Source organism: Eschrichtius robustus, chromosome 1, assembly GCF_028021215.1.
Source record: "Eschrichtius robustus isolate mEscRob2 chromosome 1, mEscRob2.pri, whole genome shotgun sequence".
Taxonomy (NCBI): Eukaryota; Metazoa; Chordata; class Mammalia; order Artiodactyla; family Eschrichtiidae; genus Eschrichtius; species Eschrichtius robustus.
Window position 1 is genome coordinate 74,738,435 of NC_090824.1, and position 12,912 is coordinate 74,751,346.

Here is a 12,912-nt window from a genome sequence, read left to right on the forward strand (position 1 = left end):
CGCCACGCTCAGGAGGTAAAGGAGACTGGAGCTTGACGGCCATATTTGAAGTGGGTAAGAAGCTGCAAAGGGCCACATTAACAAGATCGCGCAGAGAGTGTTTTCGGGAGATTGAAGTTCAGAGCCAAATCACCACCGGCTTTCGTTAGTGGCTGTATAAACCTGGGAAGTTTTCTTTGTCCTTAAAATCTGCGATTCTCCTGCGATTTGTTAAACTAAAAGGTACCCTCTAGACGATCTTGGCTGTCCTTGGTGTGGGGTTGTCCTGGCCAGTGATGTTCGATTCTTGTTGCTAGATGATACTGTAATCGCAGAACCAGTGAAATTTGAGAGTGGTCTGGAGTTTGACAGAAATTGAGGGAAGGCAGCTTCTAGGAAATATTTTCCTTCCAGATAAAAAGACAAAGCTTCAAGAGGAGGCTCCATCTTTCCCCTTCCCTTTCCTTAGGGATTGGTTGAGGAGCATCTTGTGACATTGAGGGGACAAATCTTTAAAGATGAAAGGTGGATCGTTAGGGAGTTTGAGATTGACATGTACGCACTGGTATATTTAAAATGGATAGCCAACAAAGACCTACTTGTATAGCACAGGGAATTCTCAGTATTATGTAACAGCCTAAATAGGAAAAGAATTTGAAAAAGAATAGATACATGTATAATGTATATGTATAATTGAATCACTTTGCTGTACACCTGGCACTAACAATATTGTTAATCAACTATACTCCAATATAAAATAAAAAGTTAAAAAAAAAAAAGCTAACATGCTGAAGATGGTTGTATGGAAAGATAGAAAACCCCTGAATACTTGATGATGTCACTGAGCTGCTGCAGCAGGCTTGGAAACACCTATCTCCAGATTTTGTTGTGTAAGATAATTGAAGGTCTTTTTTGTCTAGACTCATAGGTCTCTGTTGCTTGGGTTCTTGAAACTGATAGCATTTCTAGAGATACATGAGGTGAAGTTCCCCTCCTCCAAAGAAAAAACGTAAGAAAGGTGGAAGTTGAGTATATTTGAACCCCTACGAAGACTCTCAAACTACAGAATGCTTTTGAAATAGCAAAGTATAGTTTGGGAAAGATACAATAGCCTGAAATGATTTCAGTCACTGCTAGTTTGGGCTGGTTATACATGTACCTGACAGGAATGATAAAAACAGAAGGCAAAGAAATATAATACAGATTTAGTAGTAATTAGGGGTATGACCTATTAATCACATATGTTGGACACCATTGTAAACAAGCTTTTTAAAGATTACTTTGAAAAATCAATACAGTTAGAAGTAATGACAAATATACAGCTACAGAACACTTGGCAAAAAAACCAAAAACCAAAAACCAAACAACCTATCATGTGGTAGACTGTTACTTTGGTGGCCCCAAATGAATCATTCCTCTCAGTTTTGCACCCCTGATAGTTACCTCCTCTTGAATCTGGGCTGGCCTATGACTTGCTTTAATCCATAGAATTCATTTTAGGCCTATGCCTTAAGAAGACAATAGCTTCTACTTTTGCATTCAGGGAGATGCCACTGTGTTGGAAGTTTGACTTCTCAGACTTCCATGCTGTGAAAAGCCCAACCTAACCAAACGGAGGAGCACTGAGGCCTTGGCTAACAGCTTCTGTTGAGCTCCCAGCCAACAGTCACCACCAACTCTCCAGCCATGTGAAGAAGGCCATCGTGGAAGTGGTTTCTTCAGCCTCTACTGTAGTTACTTTGGGTGACTCTATGTGGAGCAGAGATAGGCTGTTTTCTCTGCTCAGCTCTGCCCAAGTTGCAAAATACAAGCAAGTAAAATGATTGTGGTTTTAAGCCACTGAATTTTGGAGTACTTTGTTGTCTGGCAGTAGATAACTGAAATAAATTTTAATGTTATGTGAATAGGTTTTTGTGCCTGGGAAAAGCGCATCTCCTTACCACTAAAGCTAACCGATGTCTGCTTATATTAGTTTGCACTTATTTCTGATATTTCTATATGTTTTTATTGCCTTTTCATGGGAATTGGTCCTATTTTCCCTTTTAGATTGTACAGTTCTAGAGGCAGGGAACAAGCCTCCTATCTTTTGCACTTTTTCCCCCTCATTAAGCTTTTTTTAAAAAAATTTTATTATTTATTTTTATTTTTGGCTGTGTTGGGTCTTCATTGCTGTGCGCGGGGGCTACTCTTCATTGCGGTGGGCGGGCTTCTCATTGCGGTGGCTTCTCGTTGCAGAGCACGGGCTCTAGGCACGTGGGCTTCAGTAGTTGTGGCACGTGGGCTCAGTAGTTGTGGCACGCAGGCTCTAGAGCGCAGGCTCAGTAGTTGTGGTGCACGGGCTTAGTTGCTCCGTGGCATGTGGGATCTTCCTGGGCCAGGGCTTGAACCCGTGTCCCCTGCGTTGGCAGGTGGATTCTTAACCACTGTGCCACTAGGGAAGCCCCATAAGCTTTGTTTTAATGGAACTCAAAATTCTGTGACAGATTTTTGGTCAAGTTGTTTCCATTAAAAAGTACTGATTTTCATACACACTGCTATATTTAAAATAGATAACCAACAAGGACCTACTGTATAGCACAGGAAACACTGCTCAGTGTTCTGTAATAACCTAAGTGGGAAAAGAATTTGAAAAAGAATAGATACGTGTATATGTATAACTGAATCACTTTGCTGTACACCTGAAACTAACAAAACATTGTTAATCAACTATACTCCAATATAAAATAAAAATTTAGCATGCCGCAACTAAACATCCCACATGCTTCAACTAAATATGCCGCAACGAAGATCCCGCATCCCAGCACAGCCTAAATAAATAAATAAATATTAAAATAAAAGAAAAAATTTTTTAAATTGTTCAAAAGGGGAAAAAAAAGTACTGATTTTAAAACCTAATAACTTAAAACTGCCCTACACAAAACAAATGGTCCACAAAACATTCTCCTTTTCTTCTGAAGGTTTTATGATGCATGTTATCATTAAGCAGTCTTTTTTTTATTGGAGTATAATTGCTTTACAATGTTGTGTTAATTTCTGCTGTACCATTAACAAGTCTTTTACTATTAAACTTAAATGAAAAAAAAAAATCTTAAATGGCCAATTGAGACAAACAGTTCTGAGACTGTTCTTCCACCACTGATTAAGACTGGAGTGGCAGGTATTGGGGATAATATTCATTTAGCCTCTGAGCTTTCTGGGAAGACTTGGTGACCTCGCCAGCTCTAGCTGCCTTCTTGTCCACTGCTTTGATGACGCCCACAGTAACCGTCTGTCTCATGTCATGAACAGCAAAATCGCCCAGAGGAGGATAGTCAGAGAGGTTCTCAACACACATTGGCTTACCAGGAACCATATAAACGATGGCAGCATCACCTGATTTCAAGAATTTGGGGCCAACTTCCAGCTCTTTCCCAGAATGACCATCAATCTTCTCCTTTAGCTCAGCAAACTTGCAAACAATTTGAATGGTGTGACAATCCAGCACAGGTGCGTATCCAGCACTAATTTGGCCTGGTTGGTTCAAGATAATCACCTGAGCTGTGAAGCCAGCTGCTTCCATTGGTGGGTCATTCTTGCTGTCCCCAGCCGCATTGCCATGATGAACATCTTTGACAGACATGTTCTTGACATTGAAACTCACATTGTCTCCAGGAAGGGATTCACTCAAAGCTTCATGATGCACTTCAACAGACTACTTCAGTTGTAACATTGACTGGAGCAAAGGTGACCACCATGGCAGGTTTGAGAACACCAGTCTTCATTCGACCCACAGGGACAGTACCAATACCACCAATTTTATAGATGTCTTGGAGGGGCAGACGCAGGGCTTGTCAGTTGGACGAGTTGGTAGCAGGATGCAATCCAGAGCTTCAAGCAGCATGGTTCCTCTGTTGTTGCCATCTTTACAGGTGAGTTTCCATCCCTTGAACCAAGGCATGTTAGCATTTGGCTCCAGCATGTTGTCATCATTCCAACTAGAAATTGGCACAAATGCTACTGTGTCGGGGTTGTAGCCAATTTTCTTAACGTAGGCGCTGGCTTTCTTAACAATTTCCTTGTATCTCCTCTGGCTGTAGGGTGGCTCCATAGAATCCATTTTGTTAACACCAACAATTAGTTATTTCACACCCAGAATGTAGGCCAGAAGGGCATGCTCACAGATCTGCCCATGCTTGGAGATGCCTGCTTCAAATTCACCAATACCAGCAGCATCGATCAGGACAGCACAGTCAGACTGAGATGTGTCTGCAGTCATGTTTTTGATGAAGTCTTTGTGTCCTGGGGGATCAATGATGGTCACATAGTACTGTTGATCTTGAATTTCCACAGGGAGATATCAGTGGTGATACTACGCTCACGTTCAGCTTTCAGTTTATCCAAGACCCGGACATACTTGAAGGAGCCCTTTTCCATCTCAGCAGCCTCTCTCTCAAAATTTTTGATGGTTCTTTTGTCGATTCCACCACATTTGTAGATGAGATGGCCAGTAGTGGTAGACTTGCCTGAATCTACGTGTCCAATGGCAACAATGTTTTTTAAAATTTATTATTTTTGTCTGTGTTGGGTCTTCATTGCTGCACTCAGGCTTTCTCTAGTTGCGGCGAGTGCGGGCTACTCCTCATTGCGGTGCAAGGGCTTCTCATTGTGGTGGCTTCTCTTGTTGCAGAGCACAGGCTCTAGGCGCGCGGGCTTCAGTAGTTGTGGGATGTGGGCTCGGTAGCTGTGGCACATGGGCTTCGTTGCTCTGTGGCATGTGGGATCTTCCCAGACCAGGGCTTGAACCTGTGTCCCCTGCATTGGCAGGTGGATTCTTAACCACTGCGCCACCAGGGAAGTTCCCGTTTAAAGTGTTTTAAAGAGAGTATATAATGAAGTGTTAGGTAACAAAATACATATTAACTGTGAGTGCAAAATTAATAGGGGCCACAACAGTCACGGAAAATTCATGAAAGAGGAGAGTGGATGAGATTTTGGCTGGTGCTTCCAGGCAGAGGGAGTAAAACAACAGGCCTGTGGAGGATAGTATGAAGACTGGTCTGCAATGGAGTTAACCCTGTAATTCCTTTACAAAGACTTTATCCTAAGAAATTAACCAGAATTATATTCATAGATGTTCATTACAGTGCTATTTAAGTTGGTAAAAACTGGAAACAATCTCTATTTTGTTTAAGAGTTTCTCCTAAGAAAATAATAAGAAATACCAATATTCAAAGATGATCATTACAGTGTTATTTAAAATGACAAAAATTGGAAACAATCTACATTTTAACCAATAGGGAAATACAAATGGCTTAGGCTACATTCATTCAATAGAATATGTGTTCATTTCAAAACATGTTTTTAATTATAACAAGTTGGCAAAATGTTTATGATTTAGTAAAATATGTATATAATTATGTAAAAGAAGCAGGCTGCAAAACTATAAGTACATTATGCTGTTAATTTTGTGGAAAAAAAAATGCATGTCTTAGGAAAAAAGCCTGAAAGAAAATACACCAAACATTTTATATGAGGGTAATCTCAAGGTGATGTAATTATGGGTGATTTTTATTTCCATCTTTACATTTTTCTATAGTTTTAACACTTCTAGCAATGATTATATATTTTGTTTATATTCCTAGATACTATCTGTATTAGCTTACTGGGGCTGCTGTAACAATATACTAGGCACTTAAACAACAGAAATAAATTTTCTCATAATTTGGGAGGCTAGAAGTCCAAGATCAAGGTATCAGCAGATTTGGTTTCTTCTGAGGCCTTTCTCCTTGGCTTGCAGATGGCAACCTTCCCTCTGTCTTTACATGGTTGTCCTTTTGTCTGCACATGTTTCTGGTGTCTCCCTTTGGGTCCAAATTTCCTCTACTTATAAAGACAATGGTCACTTTGGATTAAGGCCCATCCTAAAGACCTCATTTTTATTTAATTGCCTCTTTGAAGACCTTGTCTCCAAATACAGTTACATTCTGAAATATTGGGGGTTAGAATTTCAACATGTAAATTTTGGGGAGACACGATTCACCTTATAGCACTATTTAAAAATGTGATTGGTGGGGCTTCCCTGGTGGCGCAGTGGTTGAGAATCTGCCTGCCAATGCAGGGGACATGGGTTCGAGCCCTGGTCTGGGAAGATCCCACATGCCGCGGAGCAACTAGGCCCGTGAGCCACAATTACTGAGCCTGTGCGTCTGGAGCCTGTGCTCCCCAACAAGACAGGCCGCGATAATGAGAGGCCCGCGAACCGCGATGAAGAGTGGCCCCCACTTGCCACAACTAGAGAAAGCCCTCGCACAGAAACGAAGACCCAACACAGCCATAAATAAATAAATAAAAATTTAAAAAAATGCTAAATACGTATATATTTATTAAAAAAAATGTGATTGGTATATTATTGAAAATATGAGAAACAAAAAATGGGGCAAGTGTGAGTAGAATAGAAAGATATATGGTGGCTAATGGTGGGAGAACAAGTGAAATAACAATGATACCTAAATTATTTTTTTCTTTTTTTAAATTGAAATATAGTTGATTTACAGTGTTGTGTTAGTTTCAGGTAGACAGCAAAGTAATTCAGTTATATATATGTATGTGTATATATATATATATATATATATATATGTATATATATATATATATATATTCTTTTTCAGATTCATTCTATTATAGGTTATTACAAGATATTGAATATAGTTCCCTGTGCTATACAGTAGGTCCTTGTTGGTTATCTATTTTGTATATAGTTGTGCGTATCTGTTAATCTCAAACTCCTAATTTATCCCTCTTCCTCCTTTCCCCTTTGGTAGTCATAAGTTTGTTTTCTACGTTTGTGAATCTGTTTCTGTTTTGAATTAAGACCTAACTTAATTTTTTATATTCAGTTCTCTCTGTTCAAATAACTGGTGTAGTTTCTGTCTCTTGACTAGACTCTGATTTTTACAGTAGTGGAACTGGATTTGGGGAAGGTGTTGGGTTTAGTTCTGGATATCTGAATTTGCAATGACAGTGGGATACTCATGTAGAAATATCTTGTACCTAGATGGAAAAATGACACTGGAGTTTGTGGGAGAGATGGGAAACTGAAAACATTTGTCATTGTCAGCACTGATGTGATGATGGAAACTGTAAGACTACTTGAATTCTCTGAGTGAGCGGTGTGGGGAGCCAAGAGTGAATGGTTGACCATGGTCTCACATATACTCACAAAGAAAAAGTAGCAAAATTTTTTTAAAAAATCACAAACTTGAACATATAATGATGATTTTATGATAAAGCATTGATAAATGAAGCTCATACCAAGATTTTTTTTTTTTTGGTACAGTTAACTTCTTACCCAACCTGTGTTTCCAAGTCTATCCCAATATTGGGGCTATTGTGACAAATCAAAGCCTAGGAACCCTGGAGCTCTTACTTTTTTTCCCAAGACCTTTGGGGAAAGCCCGCAGGTCACATTGAAGGCAGTGACTTACCTTTCCTCTTTTATCTTTTGGTTTTGCCAGTCTGCTAACAATACTATAGTGGTACTGCAGAACATAATAAAAATTATGAGAAATTTTTTTTTGTAATAGGTCTTTATTGGAGTATAATTGCTTCACAATACCGTGTTAGTTTCTGTTGCACAACAAATCGAATCAGCCATATGCATACACATGTCCCTATATCCCCTCCCTTTTCAGCCTCCCTACCATCCTCCCTATCCTATGCTGCTGCTTCCCACCAGCCAACTATTTTACATTTGGTAGTGTATATATGTCCATGCTACTCTCACTTCGCTGCAGCTTTGACCTCCCACCCCATGTCATCAAGTCCATTCTCTATGTCTACCTCTTTATTCCTGCCCTGCAACTGGGTTCATCAGTACAATTTTTTTTAGATTCCATATATATGTATTAGCATACGGTATTTGTTTTTCTCTTTCTGACTTACTTCACTCTGTATGACAGACTCTAGGTCCATCCACCTCACTACAAATAACTCAATTTTGTTTCTTTTTATGGCTGAGTAATATTCCATTGTATATATGTGCCATATCTTCATTATCCATTCATCTGTCGATGGACATTTAGGTTGGTTCCATGTCCTGGCTATTGTAAATAGAGCTGCAATGAACACTGTGGTGCATGTCTCTTTTTGAATTATGGTTTTCTCAGGGTATATGCCCAGTAGTGGGATTGCTGGGTCATATGGTAGTTCTATTTTTAGTTTTTTAAGGAACCTCCATACTGTTTTCCATAGTGGTTGCATCAATTTACATTCCCACCAACAATGTAGGAGGGTTCCCTTTTCACCACACCCTTTCCAGCATTTATTGTTTCTAGCTTTTTTGATAATGGCCATTCTGACCAGCATGAGGTGATACCTCATTGTAGTTTTGATTTGCATTTCTCTAATAGTGATGTTGAGCATCTTTTCATGGGCCTTTTGGCCATCTGTATGTCTTCCTTGGTGAAATGTCTATTTAGGTCTTCTGCCCATTTTTTAACTGGATTGTTTGTTTTTTTGATATTGAGCTCCATGAGCTGTTTGTATATTTTGGAGATTAATCGTTTGTCTGTTGTTTCATTTGCAAATATTTTCTCCCATTCTGAGGGTTGTCTTTTTGTCTTGTTTTTGGTGTCCTTTGCTGTGCAAAAGCTTTTAAGTTTAATTAAGCCCCATTTGTTTATTTTTATTTTTATTTCTGTTACTCTAGGAGGTGGGTCAAAAAAGACCTTGCTGTGGTTTATGTCAAAGAGAGTTTTTCCTATGTTTTCCTCTAAAAGTTTTAGAGTGTTTCGTCTTACATTTAAGTCTTTAATCCATTTGGAGTTTATTTTTTAAATTATTTTTTAAAAATTTATTTATTTATTTATTTTTGGCTGCATTGGGTCTTCGTTGCTGTGTGCGGGCTTTCTCTAGTTGCGGTGAGCGGTGGCTACACTTTGTTGCGGTGCATGGGCTTCTTATTGCTGTGGCTTCTCTTGTTGTGGAGCACGGGCTCTAGGCGCATGGGCTTCAGTAGTTGCAGCACATAGGCTCAGTAGTTGTGGTTCACGGGCTCTAGAGCACAGGCTCAGTATTTGTGGCGCATGGGCTTAGTTCCTCTGCAGCATGTGGGATCTTCCCGGACCAGGGATCGAACCCATGTTCCCTGCATTGGCAGGCGGATTCTTAACCACTGCGCCACCAGGGAAGTCCCCATTTGGAGTTTATTTTTGTATATGGTGTTAGGTAGTGTTCTAATTTCATTCTTTTACATGTAGCTGTCCAGTTTTCCCAACACCACTTATTGGAGGGGCTGTCTTTTCTCCGTTGTATGTTCTTGCCTCCTTTGTTGTAAATTAGGTGCCCATATGTGTGTGGGTTTATCTCTGGGCATTCTATCCTGTACCATTGATCTATATTTCTGTTTTTGTGCCAGTACCATACTGTCTTGATTACTGTAGCTTTGTGGTATAGTTTGAAGTCAGGGAGCCTGATTCCTCCAACTCTGTTTTTCTTTCTCAAGATTGCTTTGGATATTTGGGGTCTTTTGTGTTTCCATACGAATTCTAAGATTTTTTGTTCTAATTCTGCGAAGAATGCCATTGATAGTTTGATAGGTATTGCAATGAACCTGTAGATTGCTTTGGGTAGTATAGTCATTTTCACAATATTGATTCTTCCAATCCAAGAACATGGTATATTTCTCCATCTGTTTATGTCATCTTTGATTTCTTTCATCGGTGTTTTATAGTTTTCTGAGTACAAGTCTTTTGCCTCCTTAGGTGGTTTATTCCTAGGTATTTTATTCTTTTTGTTGCAATGGTAAATGGAAGTGTTTCTTTAATTTCTCTTTCTGATTTTTCATTGTTGGTGTATAGGAATGCCAGAGATTTCTGTGCCTTAATTTTGTATCCTGCAACCTTACCAAATTCATTGATTAGTTCTAGTAATTTTCTGGTGGCATCTTTAGGATTTTCTATGTATAGTATTGTGTCATTGGCAAACAGTGACCTTTTTACTTCTTCTTTTCCAATTTGTGTTCCTTTTATTTCTTTTTCTTCTCTGATTGCTGTGGCTAGGACTTCCAAAACTACGTTGAATAAGAGTGGCAAGAGTGGACATCCTTGTCTTGTTCCTGACAACTCATTCAAACATCCACTGTGTGCCTACTTTGTGTCAGGTGTCTGTTATATGTGTAGTTTACTGCTCACAGTTGTTCTAAGGCTTTTCTCTCCTTTGGTTCCCTCTGGTTGCCCCTCAGTACCTGTACCTTCTTCTCTTTTGACACGGGCCCTTACCTCCTACTTTCCTAACAAAGAAAAGAACCATGTGAGGTGAGTCTTTTAATCCATTCCAAAATAACTCTGTTTCTTTCTCCCCATCTTAGAAGAACTGAACTTCCTCTTTTTAAGTTTGAACTATCCTTGTGTTCTCAATCCTCTTTGTTTTCTCCCTCTTCATCCTTGTGGGTGGTATAACAGCTAGAATCAAAGATTTCTCCCTTAAATATCTTCTTTTTGTCTAGCTTAAGCACCTTTATTTTCCTCTTCTCTCCTTGGCCTGTAGACATAATCTTTTTTCTCTGTGCTGGAACACACACACACACCCACACACACCCACACACCCCAAAAACCTTTGTTTGACCTTGATGCAACTGTTAGCCTATTTTTCTAACCCTTTTATTGTTGCAGGTTTATAACAGAGCAGGAGCCTATGGGACCTTCCCCAGACAGGCCCTTCCCCCATATCCAATGTTTAGCTTATCTCTGAAGTACCTAGATAACAGTATTTGATGCACATTTCCTGAGTTGTTTTACAGATGTGAAACACCACCCCCACCCCCCCCACCCCCGCCCCACCCCAAATAGAAGATGTTAACTACTTGATGACCTTTAGCACATAGCCCCAGGCATCCTGGAGCCTAAGGACTAATAATGTTAACCCCTGTGACACCGCCCTGTTCCCTCACCATCAGCCAATCAGAGAACTGTGCATGTGCTGATCACATACCCTGCAACTGCACCCTGCAACCGCCCTCCCTCACCTGGCTTTTAAAAATGCTTTGCCAAAACCCTTCTGGGAGCTCGGGGTTTTTTTGGGGCATAAGCCACCTTTCTCCTTGCATGGCCTTGCAATAAACCTTTCTCTGCTCCAAGCTTTGATGTTTCTGTTTGTTTGGCCTCACTGTGTCAGGCACAGGAACTTGTGCTAACAGGTTTAAGAGTGAAACTCCATTCTCAATGCACAGTCACTCCTAGTTCTGCTCTCTTGACTTCTGCTGCTCCTTCAGCCTCTGTCCCTGTCATTCAAACTGGTCACCGAAAGGCAGTCCTGGCTTCCTAGTCACGAGGCACAGTGGGTTTTTCTCAGCCCTCCCTGTCTTAGCTTCTCTGTGGTATTTGACACTGTTGATCCCCCTTTTTTCTAACACTCTCTTCTCTTGATTTTCATAGCACAACATATGATTTTCTTCTCATCTTTTTGCTCTAACATTTTCAAAACAGTTTGGATGACTAAATGTACTGAGCCTAACTTCCAACATATCTGTTGCAGTTTGAAGGGGTCAGGAAGGAATAGTGGGCGTTACCAAAAGCTGATTGCTGCTCAGATAGGCTTTGTAGGATGTTGTCCAATGATGTTAGAAGCTTCCTCGCTTGGAAGGTCTAGATATTTGATTGTGTCCAAGGCTGGTTAAAGTAACCAATCTTATAAGAGACTAATGCTCCCTATGTAGTGTCTTCCCTGAGCAGAGCTTGCCTTTCCAATTCTCTTTATTCCTCTAAGTTTCAATCTTTCAGTTTCTAATATCTCAGATATATTAATTCCATTGTTGAGCAATGGTCAAGCTCTCTCTTCTGATTTTTACTTTTTATTTCCTAATGATATGTGTTGATTTTACTTGTCAGGTTTTCAGAGTTCTGGAGGTGTTTGCTGTCAACTCAGTGTTCTATGTAAGAAAAAAGCTCCGCTTTGTTTGACAGGCTTTTCTCTCTTCTTAAATGTAGGAGTTATTTAACATAATCTAGATTTTGAAAAGTAGAATGCCTCATGGAGATTTTATGTTTGTTACTCAAGATGTAGAAAATAGAGTTCATTTTTGTCTGAGAAGAATTTTCTCTCCATAAATAAAAAGTGATTACTTAAAAAGTCATCATCCTATTGAGACTGGATAAGAATAAGAAAAAATAACCTGGTCTTATAAACAATTTCTTTTTGTATTGTGCTAAGTTATAGGTGAACTTCTAGTTCTTACTGTTGTTAGTTGATACTTTAACACGGAGCCTTCAGCCAAATGAAAAGGGAACCGTGCGTGGTGAGTTGATGGAAAATGGAGTCTTTACGGCAAAGAAAAACGAAGTCTGAAGTTATTTCTCTGTGAACTTTAACTACTGTTTCTTCCTGATTTCAAACATGGCAGGTTTTAATAGAGACAACATTCATCCCTGCTGTTGTCATTTACTTTGAGTTAACCATTTATTACTGAAACTTAAAGATAAAATCTAGGGAGATTTCTCAACTTAAGGTTCATAGCCTTTCTCTAATTTTCCCTCTTCTCTTATGTTGTACTGCCTTTCCCCTATACATTTGTTGTACTTGGGTACATTGTGAAGTCCAAATTCACATTCTATTTTTATTTCAGTATGAGGGAATTTCAGAGTATAAGGTCACTTGGCTAGTAATAAGTCAGGTCAAGAATTTATCCTAGATCTCCTATTAGCCAAATTGAGAACAGTTAGAACCTCAGAATTAATAATAACATGGTAATCCACTAACTAAAATAATCCATGAATCCATACTGATGTACACAAATGAATGAATAAATATATAAAAGGTAAAGAAGGGAAAATCTCCTTCCAGCAGAACGCCAACTAATAAATGTGATAAATGTGGAAGGAATGATGGAATTAGAAAATCACCATTTGGCAACCACCATATTAATAATTGCTTCAGGCAAGAATCATCAAAGGAAGCTAA

The 12,912-nt window shown here is 39.4% G+C and overlaps 1 long non-coding RNA gene and 1 pseudogene across 1 annotated transcript in view; one reads left to right on the forward strand and one right to left on the reverse strand.

Moving 5' to 3' along the window:
• The first annotated feature begins 138 nt into the window (after positions 1 to 138).
• LOC137767235 (uncharacterized) overlaps positions 139 to 12,912 on the forward strand; it is a 105,392-nt gene continuing 92,618 nt past the window's right edge. Inside the window, exon 1 of the long non-coding RNA XR_011074490.1 lies at positions 139 to 222. This is a non-coding gene — a long non-coding RNA (uncharacterized lncRNA). The remainder of the gene's footprint in view (positions 223 to 12,912) is intronic.
• On the reverse strand, positions 3,119 to 4,509 carry LOC137764179 (elongation factor 1-alpha 1 pseudogene; annotated as a pseudogene).